At 45.7% G+C, this 14056-nt stretch overlaps 1 pseudogene; it reads right to left on the reverse strand.

Annotated features, from left to right (window-relative positions):
• LOC123170826 (rRNA-processing protein FCF1 homolog) overlaps positions 1-11520 on the reverse strand; it is a 48154-nt pseudogene extending 36634 nt beyond the window's left edge.
• Positions 11521-14056: the final 2536 nt, after the last annotated feature.

The following is a 14056-nucleotide window of genomic DNA, read 5'->3' on the forward strand; positions in this document are numbered from 1 at the left end:
CGTGGACCCGGTAGCTTGATGTCCCACATGTCGGCGAAAGGGACTAGAAGATTTATGAAAGCGAGCGCTCCACTCTTACGACGGAGGAGTAGACGACACGACGGCCCAGTGAACTGTCACTTGTACTGTATAGTACTATAGTTTTGCTGTTTCGCACGATCCATCGATACAAACCCGATTAAACAGGAAAGGGTGGGGTTTTTCCCGCGCGGTAGATGATACTGGCCATACACTTCAAAGCCAATTTTAATGTATGCAAACTGAATAATTATAAGTAACAATATGATATCTAGTAAAACTAAAAACACATATGATTTATTGTGTTAGAGTGTAGTAGTAGTGTTGTATTGCATAGTTGTTAGATGTAACATGCGAGAACGTGTAGAGATGTAGTTTTGGAGGGCCTACAGATAGAAAAGCGTAATACGGTCACCGAAGTTCAGAATGAGCTGATTACGGTCACTATATACATTTTGCGGTGATTATACGGTCACTTGCTCACAGTTCAGCATTGGATTGCACTCTGTTGACCGGCCAAATAGTCTGCGTGGCGCCATGTTGACTAGTTAAATTGACCACGTTCCTTGTGGGTCCCACCTGTCAGTTCGCATAGGCAAAAGGTCAGATAAACACAAATTTACGCAGGCGCGACAAGGCTCCAACCCGTGCGCGGGAATCACCTGGTTGTGTATGTGTCTGTCAGGGCCTGATGTGTGCGCATGCACGTGTAGGTTGAGCACTTGAGCATGAGAGTGTGTGTTGGTCGTGTGGTGTACTGGTGTGTGCATGCATGCGTGCGTGTGTGCGTGTGAGTGTTGCGTGCGTGCGTGGCTGCGTGTGTACGTGTGAGTGTTGCGTGCGTGCGTGGGTGCATGTGTTTGTGTGAGTGTTGCGTGGATGCAGTTTGTGTGCATGCGTGCGTGTGTGTATAATCACCACACCAGCTCCTGTGTGTTAAAACAGATGGCTCAGCATACCAATACAAGGCCACCTTTGTCCGCTGTGCCCGCGGTCATGACTTCGAACCACCGTCCAAATATATTTTTGTCGTTTGTTTTCATTCTTACTAGCAAGATGCCCGTGCATTGCACGTAACATCAAGATGCATTTGTATGACTTGTTTATCTTGTGAGAGAAAAGGATGAACGAGGGAAGGCCTTATTTGCAAATGTGGAGAGGTGTGTGGGTACCTTTTTGCAAAATTGCCATAGTTTCTTTCCTATCCGTCAGATATAAATCGGACGGCCTATATTGCAGGATGGCAGGCACACCATCATCACCAACTCTGTTTTTTATAAGAGTGTATTTTATGTATTTTATAAGAGTGTAGATGTAGAGTAGATACAAGTCGACAGGTGGGCACGATGGTAGTGAGATAATGTGATGCAACACTAGAGGTGCCACGTGGAGCGTTTAACTGGTCAACTAGTCATGTCATGAGCAAAAACAAAGTTGTACGGTGAGTCTGTGACTGTATAATAACCACTAAACGTAAATGGTGACCGTAATGAGTGGATTCTGAAGTCCAATGTACGTATCGTGCTTTCGCTTCAAATACAATGATCGTCATTGCATATATCGCGAGAGAAAGATGAAACATGCGTGAATTTTCTGGGGGCTTACTTTTAGAGGACCTGGAGATAGTTTTGTGTGCATACGTGAAAGGGGCGTACAGGGGGGTATGCGATGGAGAGAGAGATGCTCTTCGTTTCTCTTTATTATGACTAACTTTGTATATAGTATAAAAATATATCACAGTGCGGAATAAATATCATTGTGGGCACCATGCAATGCAAATTAGCGTTCGTACTCCTCCATATAACTTTGTAATGTTGTACATATGTAGAAACTCTAAAATGATTTTTTCGCCACGCTTTATTCAAAAGGAATGTTGTATGCGAAATAAACGTGAAGAGACGGCTTTTTAGATCAATGGGTACGTGATGTAACATGTGTGAATGTGTAGTTAATGCATTGGCGGGGCCTAGAGAGGTATGTGTGTGTATTACGTATTCGAGAGAGGCATGGATAGAGGGGCCGGCGGGGGGCATGGGAGAGATAGCACGAGAAATGAGAGTGGTCTAGAGAGAGAGACGAATATGACGTCACGACAAGAGATTCCATTCCCTTGAGTGTGTGTATATGCAAGGGGGGAGGGAATAGAGGCACCAGGAGAAATTTTCTGTGTGTGTGGTGTTTGTGTTGGTATGTGTGGGTGTGAGAAGATAATGAGACGTGGGGGCAGAGGGTGTGTCACCGCGTGAGGTTCGGTGGGTCGAGGTGAGGCCCTTTGTTCGGTTCCGTCCTGCGCCACATTGGTCGGCCCGTGACGCATTTAGGAAGACCCATGGATGACTAGTCATACAAGACAAAGATAGCAGAATTGTGAAGGACTCTGTGTCCACTGACAAAGCCGGCTAGGATTTGTAACCCTAGATTCTCGGACTAAGGTAACCCCTTTATCTCTGATATTACTATTCATCCAACCTAACTTTAAGGGGCATCCTACAGAATGCTCTGCTAGAATCATACTCGTCGATTAGGAAGAGAGGTGTGAGACAATGCGTGAGAGACAGGCGTAAAGATAATGTGCGTACATGAGACACGTAGGCAGGTCCATGTATATAGAAAGGGTCGATGAGGATTGTGTGTGTGTATGTTTGCGAGAGTAAGAGTGCTTGTGATAAAGGTTAGTGAAAACAGTTGTAAATGGTTACGAGAGGGAGGGAGAGTTATATCTAGAGCATGTGTGCGAGAAAGACACCTCAGGAGAGAGTGTGTGAGCATGTGTGAGAGACCATCGATGGAGAGTGAAACTACACGTAAAAGACGGCTCTACACATTGATTAAAGATATAAATTGTATCCAAATATTAGGATGGGATCATGATATTTGCAATTCGCGTAAGGAGCGGTCATTGATCCATCAGACATCTAGATTCTATCGAATTTGAGCATGTCTATGTTATTATTCGACACAATTGATCCACATAGTTAGTATTTTGAACTCCAGACAATGCATCGCTTTAGCAATCGAATATAAACGTGAGTATAGTTCATGTTGTGTGTGTAAAGCACATTATACATACGAACGTTACACAATGGACATTATAAATAGCTACCTATGAACTAGCATACATTTGAATTCAACTTAAGGTGGTTTTAAAAAATCGAATTCAACATGAAGTCCATTCAATTATTTGAATTTGATATCATGGCATTTGTAAACCATACCTAAATTATGGGGGCACCAATCTTTGCTCTGATTTTGTACATAATAGCATATGTAGTCGTGTACAAAATAGATTCAAATTTAGCTCCTCCATTCCAAAATAATCGTAGTTATAGGATTTTCAAGTGTCAAAATTTCAAAAAGAAGAGGATAATTTAATGAGGTTTTCAAACATACAAGGTCAAATATAACGTTGTCTATTTAGGACAATCCTCATAGTTCAAGAGTACTCTAAACGTGAATGCTTGTGTTTCAAAATTTCGAACGAAGCGCCAAAAGAGCCTCTACTCGCCCGAAACCGCGTGAGACCAATGTTTGGTAGTATAAGGAAATTACTTTTCTAATAACTCCGACCCGTGAAACCTACCGGCCCGACGTCCAAAGGTCTAAACTGGGGTAGGTTTGTAGCTTCATCTAGACGCCACGCAACCGCATCCGAAAAACATTCATACACAATGGCCACCTAAGCACACATGCGCGCGGCCGAAATTGCTCCCGTCCACTATTTGGGACACCTGGGATTACCATCCTACCCCCGACCCACAGTAGGTCCGAAATTTAAGAGGGGGGCAAAGTTTGTACTTTCCCCAAATTTCAAACAAGCGCGTCCCATCTTCTGTTCAAAAAAGCCAAAAACAAGCGCGTCCCAAACCGAAACATGGTTCCCCCCACCCGTCTGATTCCCCATTCGTACTCCGTGGGTGCCAAAACTACCTCTCCACCAGCCGCGAAACCCCGGCGTCCTCCGTCCGCCACCCCATCCCACCCATCAACCACCGCCCTCCTCCATCACGCCGGAGCCGATACCCCGACATCGTCGTCCACCGCAACCTCAACCACAACGCCCTCCACGGCTAGTTGTTGAAGCCGAGGCCAAGCCGTCCGTACCCGAGCCAGTTCAACCACGCCGTCCTGCGCCTCACCGCTGCCGCTCCAACTTCACCACCCTCCACCGCACCGGAGTTGTTCCTGCTACGCCGTCCTTCGCCGCCTCGGATCTGCTTCCCCTCCACCGACATACGGCCACGGCAACACAGTCAACAATTTGGCCATGGGTTCGTCCAAGCCTGCACCCTCCAGAACATCGGTTTCCCCGGTAAAAAGAAGATCGGCGCGACATGTGGAGGTGACCACACCGGCAACCAAAAAAGGTACTCCTCTTCCCTTATTCGTGCAAATCTTACGTCTCTGCTTGCACGGTATTCATCCCACAGAAGACACTAGTTGACCGCGTCTTCTTAATACTAGATGTTCCTAGTAACTCGCGATGCACAAGGTTTCTCCTCATATACTATTTCACCTTAGCTAGAGGTCCGTCGCCTCCCTGAATTTCAATTTCTGGCCAGTTGATTCCCAATTAACGAAAGCATTCCCCGGGGTAACAGGCGCTAGTACGCCTATTACGCCGGGGAAGCAGCGCCTTGGTGTTTATCTTAGGGGCATGTGCGGCCTAGAGCTACTGGCGCCCGATCTGGAGGTCGGTCGGGATTAAAGGGATGGCCTGGGGGCGCTGCCAAGCACGGCGGTGGTGTGAGGTCAATGGGAGGGCGGGGCGGCGGAGGCTGGGGTCTGGGCCGGTGGTCGCTGGCGGTTCGAGAAAGATCGTCAACAGTGACTGGCGGGAGGTAGACGAAGGCCATCTGCCCGTTCCTTATAGATCGGACGGTTCATTAAAAAAATCGACTGACCTATTTATTTTCAGTCGACTGTTATCTTAGATATGACCACATGTGGTGGTGTGTTGGAGGAGTACCTGCATTTCCTGTGCTCATATATTACAAAATCATACGGAGTAGAATCTAATTTTGTTTGCCATGCAATGTTGTAGAGCTATCATATGTCTCCTGTCATTTATTTTTCAGCCACCTGCTATCTGCTACTTTTACAGTGCACTAGTTCTGCACACACTTCACCCTTACTCTCACTATTGTGTTTTTATGCAAGGGTATTTCAGACTCAGCTGCCATGAGAGAAGCCAAAAAGAAAAGAGAGAAGTCGCCGGAGCTTAGTATGCGGGAAGGCAAGACACGTTACAGCGCTATAAAGGGTGCAGTGTCAGCAGATGGAGACAGTAAACGTAGCTCTGGAGTTGATGACCTCGCTCGCAATGAACCACCATCCCAGGTGCTTGCTTTAAGTTCACGGTGTCATATGTGGTTGCATGTTCCATATGGTGTCTAGCTTGTATTCGAAAGGCCGAAGTCGGTAAGATAAGGAAAGATATTTTTTTTACATGAACCACCATCCCGTGAGCACCAGAAGACAAATAGCTAGTCAGGGCACTGGCCGAGCCGGTGACAAGCCCAGCAAAGATAGGCATCACCCGGAAGCCAGCTAAAAAGCTGCGATGGTGGCGAAGCAGCCCGCCTCCCACCAGGCTCTCAGGTCCTAGATGATCATGCTCACCACTCTAGCCGGATGTCTAGCTTGTATTGCTTCCAATTTGGTTAAATTGCATCTGCTTAGCTTACACATTATACCTTTGAATATGACATGCCTTTCTATTTTTGGTACATACTAGTACATCTATGTATTAACCATGTTCTTACATCAAACTAATGTTCTTGTGTATCCCTCATCAATCACTTATGACGAGGCAGGCAGGCAAGGGGACTACTCCTCATTTAAGAATGCAGCGTCAGCCTCCCGACATGATTCTCAAGAAACAGAAATGCTAGATGAAGATAGTGCACGTAGCTCTGTAGTTGATTACAGCATTTCCCCGACACTAGCATCGCAGGTGCTTGCTCTAACTTGGCAGCGTGATATGTGGTTACATGTTGCATATGGTGTCTAGATTGTAATTCTTCCAATCTAGTTAAACTGCATGTGCTAGTCTGCTTAGCTTATACATTATACCTGTTAATGTGACATGCCTTCCTGTATTTACTACATAGTACATCTGTCTATTAAGCATGTCCTTACATAAAACTATTGTTTTTTTGTATCCCGCATCAATCAACATGACGAGACACCTTTAATATATGCAGTGCGATATTAGTTGCATCTTTCATATGATTTATAGCATGCGCTGCTTCTAATTTATTGAAATTCCATTTATGATGGGACGCTTTTAACTTGGCAGAGTCATATTGGTTGTATCTTTCATGTGGTGTCTAGCTTGCATTGCTTCTTATTTGGTGGAATGGTTTCTTCTTAGTTTACACAAACAGTTGTGAACATGCCATGACGTCCTGTTTTTCGTACATATTCCATCCTGGTATCATGTGTTTGCCTTACATCAAGTAGTGATTGTCAGTATCATGCATGAATGAGTTCTGAAGAGAGAATTTTATTGCTTTTTCTTGTCGGTTTTACTTGACAATTCAAAATCAATAAAGCGGAAGGAAGTTAGCAAGGCAGCGGATAAAGGTGCTCCTTCCGAACGGAGGGCCTCTACAGTTTCTACTCCTCCACACCCCCAAGATGATTTCCAAGACAACACATGCATAGACACTCAACAAAGCTGTGTTTATGATGAGCACGTCTCTCCTAGTGCAGCATCACCGGTGCTCCCTCTAACTTGGCACTGTTATATGTGGTTGCATGTTATGTGTGATGTCTAGCTTGTATTGCTTCTAATTTTGTTGAATTCCATCTGCTTACTTTACACATTATACTTGAATAAGACACGTGTTCCTGTTTCTAGAACATACAATATCTGTCTATCACACCATGTTCTTACATCAAATTACTACTGTTGTGTAACCTGCAACAATCACTTATCATAAGACGCGTTTGACTTCGGAGTGTGATATAGGTTACATCTCACATTCTTTTCTAGCTTGTACTACTAATTTGTTGAAATGGCACTTATGACGAGACAGTTTTAACTTGGTAGAGTGATATTCGTTGCATCTTTCATATGGTGTCTAGCCTTCATTGCTTCTAATTTGTTGAAATTCCTTCTCCTTAGTTTACACATCATAAGATGTGAATATGCAATGGCACTAATGACGAGAGACCTCTAACATGGTAGTGTGATGTTGTTTGCATCTTGCATATAATTTATTTCTTGTACTGCTTCACATTTGTTTAAACGCCATTTATGATGAGACACTGTTAACTTGGCAGAGCGATATTTGTAGCATCTTTCATATGGTGTCTACCTTCCATTGCATTGCTTCTAATTTGGTGAAATGTCTTCTTCTTAGTTTACACATCATAGTTCTGGTTATCTCTTTCGTCCTGTTTTTCATACATATTACATCCTCCAATCATGTGGTTGTCTAACATCAAAGTTCAGTTCGTCTGCATCACGCATCAATTTTTTCTGAAGAACTAAATTGTTATTCGTTTTTCTTGTCGACTTGACTTAACATGGCACAGAGAAAGAGGAACAAACACAGAATGGCAGGGAATGAGAAGCGGATGAATCCTGCAGATTCTGCTGGTACTGGACACTTCCGTGATGATAATTTTGATAATGTCATGGAACACTTCTACGACAGCACAGGTATGACTATCTTGATTCTGTCATAAAATCATCATGGATGTACACGCATGACAAAAAACGCGACCTACTGTGACAAACACATATCATCACGGAAGTGTGTTTTTTTTGTAGTGATCACTATGATAGGCGTGAATATGGTTGGCCGCATCATTAATTTCCCTCGTACCAGTTGTACATGAGCGGCATGCAACCCTTTTTTCTCACAAAAAAGTTGTCCCTCTTATGTAAAATAAATGTCATGGTTTTAGTTCAGAGAGTAAGTGATACGTAACCCATCAAATGTTGGACACACATAGTTGGATGGTTGATCCAAACAGTAAAGAATACCTACTGTTGGATGGTTAGGAGGACATTGGTATCCTCTATCCACCAAAGTTCTTGCTCGCGTTTTCCTGGATTTATTCCAGGCCTTTTGGTGATGTGCGTTCAGTGGGAGACGTTCTAGTCGACTTGCGAAGGTGTCTATGGCGACTTCGTCAATCTGAAGATGATGTGCAGACTAAGTCTCTCAGAGATGCTCATAGGGATTGGGCGTGTGCGCGTGCGTGCATTTATAGGGATGAGTGTATACTCTTATATGTGAGCGACTTTGATTGTACCATGTTAAAAAAAGGGATAATTAATTTGGTGCCCTTAGTTGTGTCCCACTCGGCAGTTTTGCCCCTAATTTCAAAAAACCCTTGGTCTTGCCCAAGTGCGTTTGTTCCCTTATGTTTTTGCCCTTCCGTCCTAGTTCCGTCCGGTCAAAGGCGTTTGACCGTTAGTTAGACATTTTTCTGGACCATTTTACCCTTCCTCTCTTTATGCGTCCTCTCTCTCTCTCTGCGTGCCCGCCTCCCCTCTCCCTCTCTGCAAGAAACAGGAGGTCGTCGCCGCCCTGGTAGTTCTCAGCCACCGTCCGTTTTGAGCGCCACCGCGAGCAGCCGTGCCAGATCTGTCGACCCCACCACCGGATCTGCGAGACCCCGACCATCCTACCTCGCCTGCCGAAATTCGTCACCGTTGACATCCGGCACCGCCCCGTTCCCCGCTCACGCCCGATCCGTCGGGGGAGTGTCCGGCCCCGCCATGCCCAGCGCGGCCACTAAGCGCCGCAGTCCAATACGGATGGCTGCCAAGGCGCTGCTGACAACGTCGCCGCCAGCGCCAATCCCTCGCTCCCTCCAGATAGCGCCGCCACCAGCAGAGGATGCACGCTACGCCGGTCGATCTAGCGCCTGCCCAGGCCACCGCACCGCTGGACCACCACCGGAGAAAAGCAGCAGGACCGCGTCGCCCTTCTCCTTCCTCCCCCTCTGTTTCTTCCTGTCTGAGTGCGCTGCCGTTCTCCCGCAGGTTCAAGCCACCATGGCCATGGCGCCCTGAGCCCCGAGACGAAAACAACTGCCATCTACCTCGCCGCCGGTCGCCAGCGCCTCCCCGACCTCCATCTCGGTCGTATCCGGTCCATCCCGAGCCTCCCGCGGCGGGATCCGCCCGTCTCTCCACCGCGCCCGCATGCCCCGTGCTGATTCGGTTCTCTCCTGCATCCGTCGCCGCCCCTTGCAGTTAACCACGCCTGACGCCTCCTCGCGCCCCTGTCCCAGCTCACCAACTCGCCGGCCTGCCTCGACTTTTCGACGGCAATTGCTTGTCGTCGCTGTTGTTGTTTGCCCAGCAACAGAGAGAGTAAGAGAGGAGAGAGAGACTAATTTTCTATTTGGTATTTTTTTTCTTTTCAATGTGGTTGGGACCCACTTGTAAATGTCATGTTTTTTCTCTTCATATTTTTACTGGAGTTATAAGGAGGGGCAAAATAGTCCAGAGAAATATCCTTCTAACGGTCAAACACCTTTGACTGGACGGAATTGAGACGGAAGGGCAAAAGCACAAGAGAACCAACCGCACTTGGGCAAGACCGAGGGTTTTTTGAGAACTAGGGGCAAACCTGCCGAGTGTGACCCAACTAGGGATATAAAATCAATTATCCCTAAAAAAATACTTACTCATATAGTAAAAGACCGTGATTTTTCTAAGAAAAACTAAGTGATTCTTCTATAAAAATAAGAGACGTAGCCACTTAACCCTTCCCAACCCCAAAGCGCTCACAGTGCTTACAATCGAGGGAGCTTAGATATTGTAGTGATGGTACTTGCACGGGCACAATGGATGCACTGGGCACAGTATATGCAGGGGCACAGAGGCTCTGCTCACATGCAGTACCTATTCATTCACCTGGGAAGGAATTTCAATGCCACAAATGAATAAGGCGAATCAACTAACAACTCAAAAGGGAATGAGTGACACTTCGTTAATCAAAAGCATCATAAAAAATTAAAAATCTTACAGTTTTGATCTTTAATGAGTGATCAAACCCATACTTCCAAATTTTCACTGCAAATGATTCTAGTTGCAAGTTTACAACGCCAAAAGAATATGGTCTTCATAGTAATGACATACTTATGGAGCACTATTTGTAAAGCGTCTGAAGCGCCCGCTTAGGCGTCCTGATTGGCGCTTTAGTGCAGAGAGGACGCCTTAGACTAGCCAGGCAGGGGAATAGAGATCTCTAATGGGGAAAAAGGGTTAGGCAGGAACACAAGGGCAGGAAAACTGGGCTCATATGTGAAACAGTTACAGGAGTCAGGAGGGGAAAGAAAGAGAGAGAACCAAAACCAGAGATGCAAATCTCCAGGCTTTTAGCCCTCTCCTCTCTGGTCTGGCAGCGGCTTCCTCCTGAGATCTGCACTAGGTTCCTCCTCTCCGGCCAGAGCTCCTCCCCCTTCTCCTCTCCGACTGCAGCTCCTTCCCCCCTCCTCTTGCGCAACCACAATATGGCTCCTGCCCTCTCTTTTCCCCTTCCCCTCTCCCTTTGCTCTTTCTTCCATGCTTAGATCTGCACCAGCTTGTCATGCCTTTCCTGCTCTGTTATGTGTCATGCTATGCACAGCTCGTCTGCTGTTAGGTGCTGCTACTGCTTCTCTTATAGTAGTTGACTAGTTGCTTACTGCTTAGTGGATGGATTAGAATAATGGCTACTAATGCATATGCTCACAGGTGGATTAAAATCAAGGTATGTATGTCTCACTAAATGATACTCCCTCCGTCCGAAATACTTGTCATCAAAATGGATAAAAGGAGATGTATCTACTAGATAGAGATCTATCTAGTAGATACATCTCCTTTTATCCATTTTGATGACAAGTATTTTTGAATGGAGGGAGTACTCTATTCTACAGCCCATCAGGTGCAGATTCTGTCTAAAGGGTCGCCTCGCTTTACGCTTTAGCGCTTAAGCAGTGAGCCCCCAGTAAGCGTCACAATTATTGCTGGTGCCTCCACTCTAAGTACACAGAAAGTAACTCAAAAGCAGGCAGAATCCTACCTGAGTAATTCTGTCAACGATACAGTCATCAGCATAAGTTCCTTTGTGTGTGCACGCCAGTCTCTAGAACCTAGGGTCCTTTGAAATTCTGTGATACAGGGAATCACAAAAAATAAAGGTCAAGTGCTAATGGATACAAAAATAACAATATCAAACACCTAATCACACATATGTACAATTAGCACAATTATAGAGAGACGATTCAGGAACTATTACAGCAATTGTTGGGCATGAATATACCTTAAAGCCACACGATATTTTTGTCCCAACTTTTCAAGCTCAGCAATAACACAATCAGTGATGCAGAGGGTACCTTCATAACATGGTCGGGTTTGTCATCAAAGAATTATGCAGTTCAACATACACAAGAAAAACGATAGCACACATCCAAATAAGACAACTGACAACAAAATAATGGCGCTATAAGCTTACATTTTGCATAAAGGCAGTCCATCATTCCTTTCTCCAAATCCAACTGCATAGGGAAAAAGAAGCATCAAGTCAGGCAGATAACTTTCTATGCATGAAGACGAGTCTGACTTGACTGTTAACATCACTAGCATTAGCAAAACATATGACCAAGGCTATCGGACTAAATCTAACCCCAAAACAACCACTTCATCCTGCCCATTTTCTTAGCTATTATAATGGTTTTTTATCTAGTAAGAACTAGTAGCTTCAGTTAATTCAGCAACTCAAACTTGTCGGTAAGAAAAATAAACTCAAACCGTTGCTGAAAGCAAATTTGAAACTGTCTGCTGTCCAAACGAGGCATTTGTAAGACAAGTTCTGGTGACCACAAATATTTTTTACAGTTGAGATTACACGGGGGGCTTCCAATAAGTAAGTATAGACAAACAACAAAGCAGGATAGTTCTTCTTAATGAAAAGATAGCACTTCGTCTGCTTGCTCCAGAAAACAATCTAGGTTTGTTGTTGCATTACAAGTTCTCGAAAGCTACTAGCAGCCTATTTTGGGCCCATTGGCGAGAAAATTGCAAAGATGTTATGAAGAAGGCCCTAGGTCGGCACCCCGACTGCCTGCGGTACAGAGGATTCCCGTTTGTTCTATGCTTCCACGATAATTTTGAATGGAAATGATAAGATGTCACATTTATGAACCTCAAGAGAGCTCAATGAAAATCACCAAGCAACATTGCGCCTACCATATCTAATTACAAGCTCTGTCATCTCTATGACCGTCTTAAAGCCTGACACACACACTTGACACCCTTTAGTGCCCCTATGCATGGGGGTATGGCAATTGATTGCAGACTAGGATGAGGAGCCAAGGTTGCAACTAAACTACAATGCAAATCTCAGCCAGAGGTACTCATGGGATCCATAAGCTAGTAACTGTGATATTATCACTACTAGAAAAAGGCTTACTAGTGGCGCACCAGTTTTGCCTACTAATGGCGCACTACTGGTGCGCCACTAGCACCATGCCACTAGAATATTTTAGTAATGGCGCACCACAGGTGCGCCATTAGTATCTGGCATACTAATGGCGCACCACGGGTGTGCCATTAGTATCCCAAAGGTGCGCCATTAGTAACTGGTATACTAATGGCGCACCAGATGGAAGTGCGCCATTAGTAACATTTTTAAAAAAAAAAATCGTTTTTTTCTTAATCTCAGGTCACTATTTCACATATGAGATATCCAACACATATATATACAACAAGCATCCATATAACAATCATATCCAACACACAAGTTTCATCATATATAAATACATAGCCAACACATAGTTCCATCGTTACATATTACAAAAGTTTCACATTGTTCATCCAACACCGTTATCCATCCAACACCATATTACAAAAGTTTCACATAGTTCAGTTCTCATTTTTCTTCTCCTTCTCCTTCCTTGGCCTGATGCGCCAAGAGCGGCGAGGCGGTGGAGGCAGCTGTGGGATGTAGTCTTCTACCACAATTGGCGTGGTCATGTCGCCCAGCTGTGGGATCGCCGGCGCCACCACCGGTGTGTGGTCATTGTCAGGCACCACCACCATCGCGAGGCCACCTTCAGGCAGGACGGGCACGACCATCGCTAGGTCATCCTCAGCCACCACCATCTCTTGCCCATGGTCAGCCACCACCATCTCTTGCCCATGGTCAGCCACCACCATCTCTTGCCCTTGGTCAGCCACCACCAGCGCTAGGTCATCCTCAGCCTGATGCCCATCGTCATCCTGCAGCTCCTCATCCCCACTCTGCTCCTCTTCTCCCCCACTCCAGTCCGGATCATCCTTCTTGCTGTCTTTGCTGCTGCCAGAATCGCTGCTGCTTTCGCTAAAGCCAGAATCGCTGCTGCTTTGGCTGTAGCCAGTGTCGCTGCTGCTGCTCCCATTGCCTGTCCAAATGCAACAATGGCCGTTAACAATCGATATGAGACAAAGCCAAATGTAGAGGAATAAGAAGAGGCAGAACGCACTGGCATCTTCGTCGTCAGCGTAGCGCATGCGACACATAGTCGTGTTGAAAACCTTCACGATGAGCATTGTGGCGTCATCGTCGTACCTGAAGAGAAGAAAGTACCCGGTCCACAGGTCGTAGGCACTGTAGAACTTGTCCCAGCCACGGCACAGGTACATGTGGCCCTCCTCGATCACCAACTCCACGTCCCACAGCCTGCGAACCCCGCCGCCGGCCTGTCGGAGCTTCACATTATGTGGCGGATCTTCACCCAGCATGTTCATAAAAGTGTCAGGCAGCCTCTGCAATTTGGGACAAGGAGTGATGTAGCAAACAACAGAGTTATCATAATGAGATGGGTGAAGGGGAGATCTCTCGTTTTATATACCTGCCTCGTGGCTGATACTGAAGTCCCAAGTATGACACTGAAGAACTCGAAAGCATCCAACTCGTACTCCGGTGAGGCAGAGCGGCGGTGGCTGCTTCCCCCCATCTCTGATAAGCAGCAGAAGAGACCAATTCAAGTTAGCAATAGATTCAAGTGAATGTATCTTTTATTGCAAAGCCACAACTTAGCAATAGAT

Source organism: Triticum aestivum, chromosome 7D (genome assembly GCF_018294505.1).
Source record: "Triticum aestivum cultivar Chinese Spring chromosome 7D, IWGSC CS RefSeq v2.1, whole genome shotgun sequence".
NCBI classification, from domain to species: domain Eukaryota; kingdom Viridiplantae; phylum Streptophyta; class Magnoliopsida; order Poales; family Poaceae; genus Triticum; species Triticum aestivum.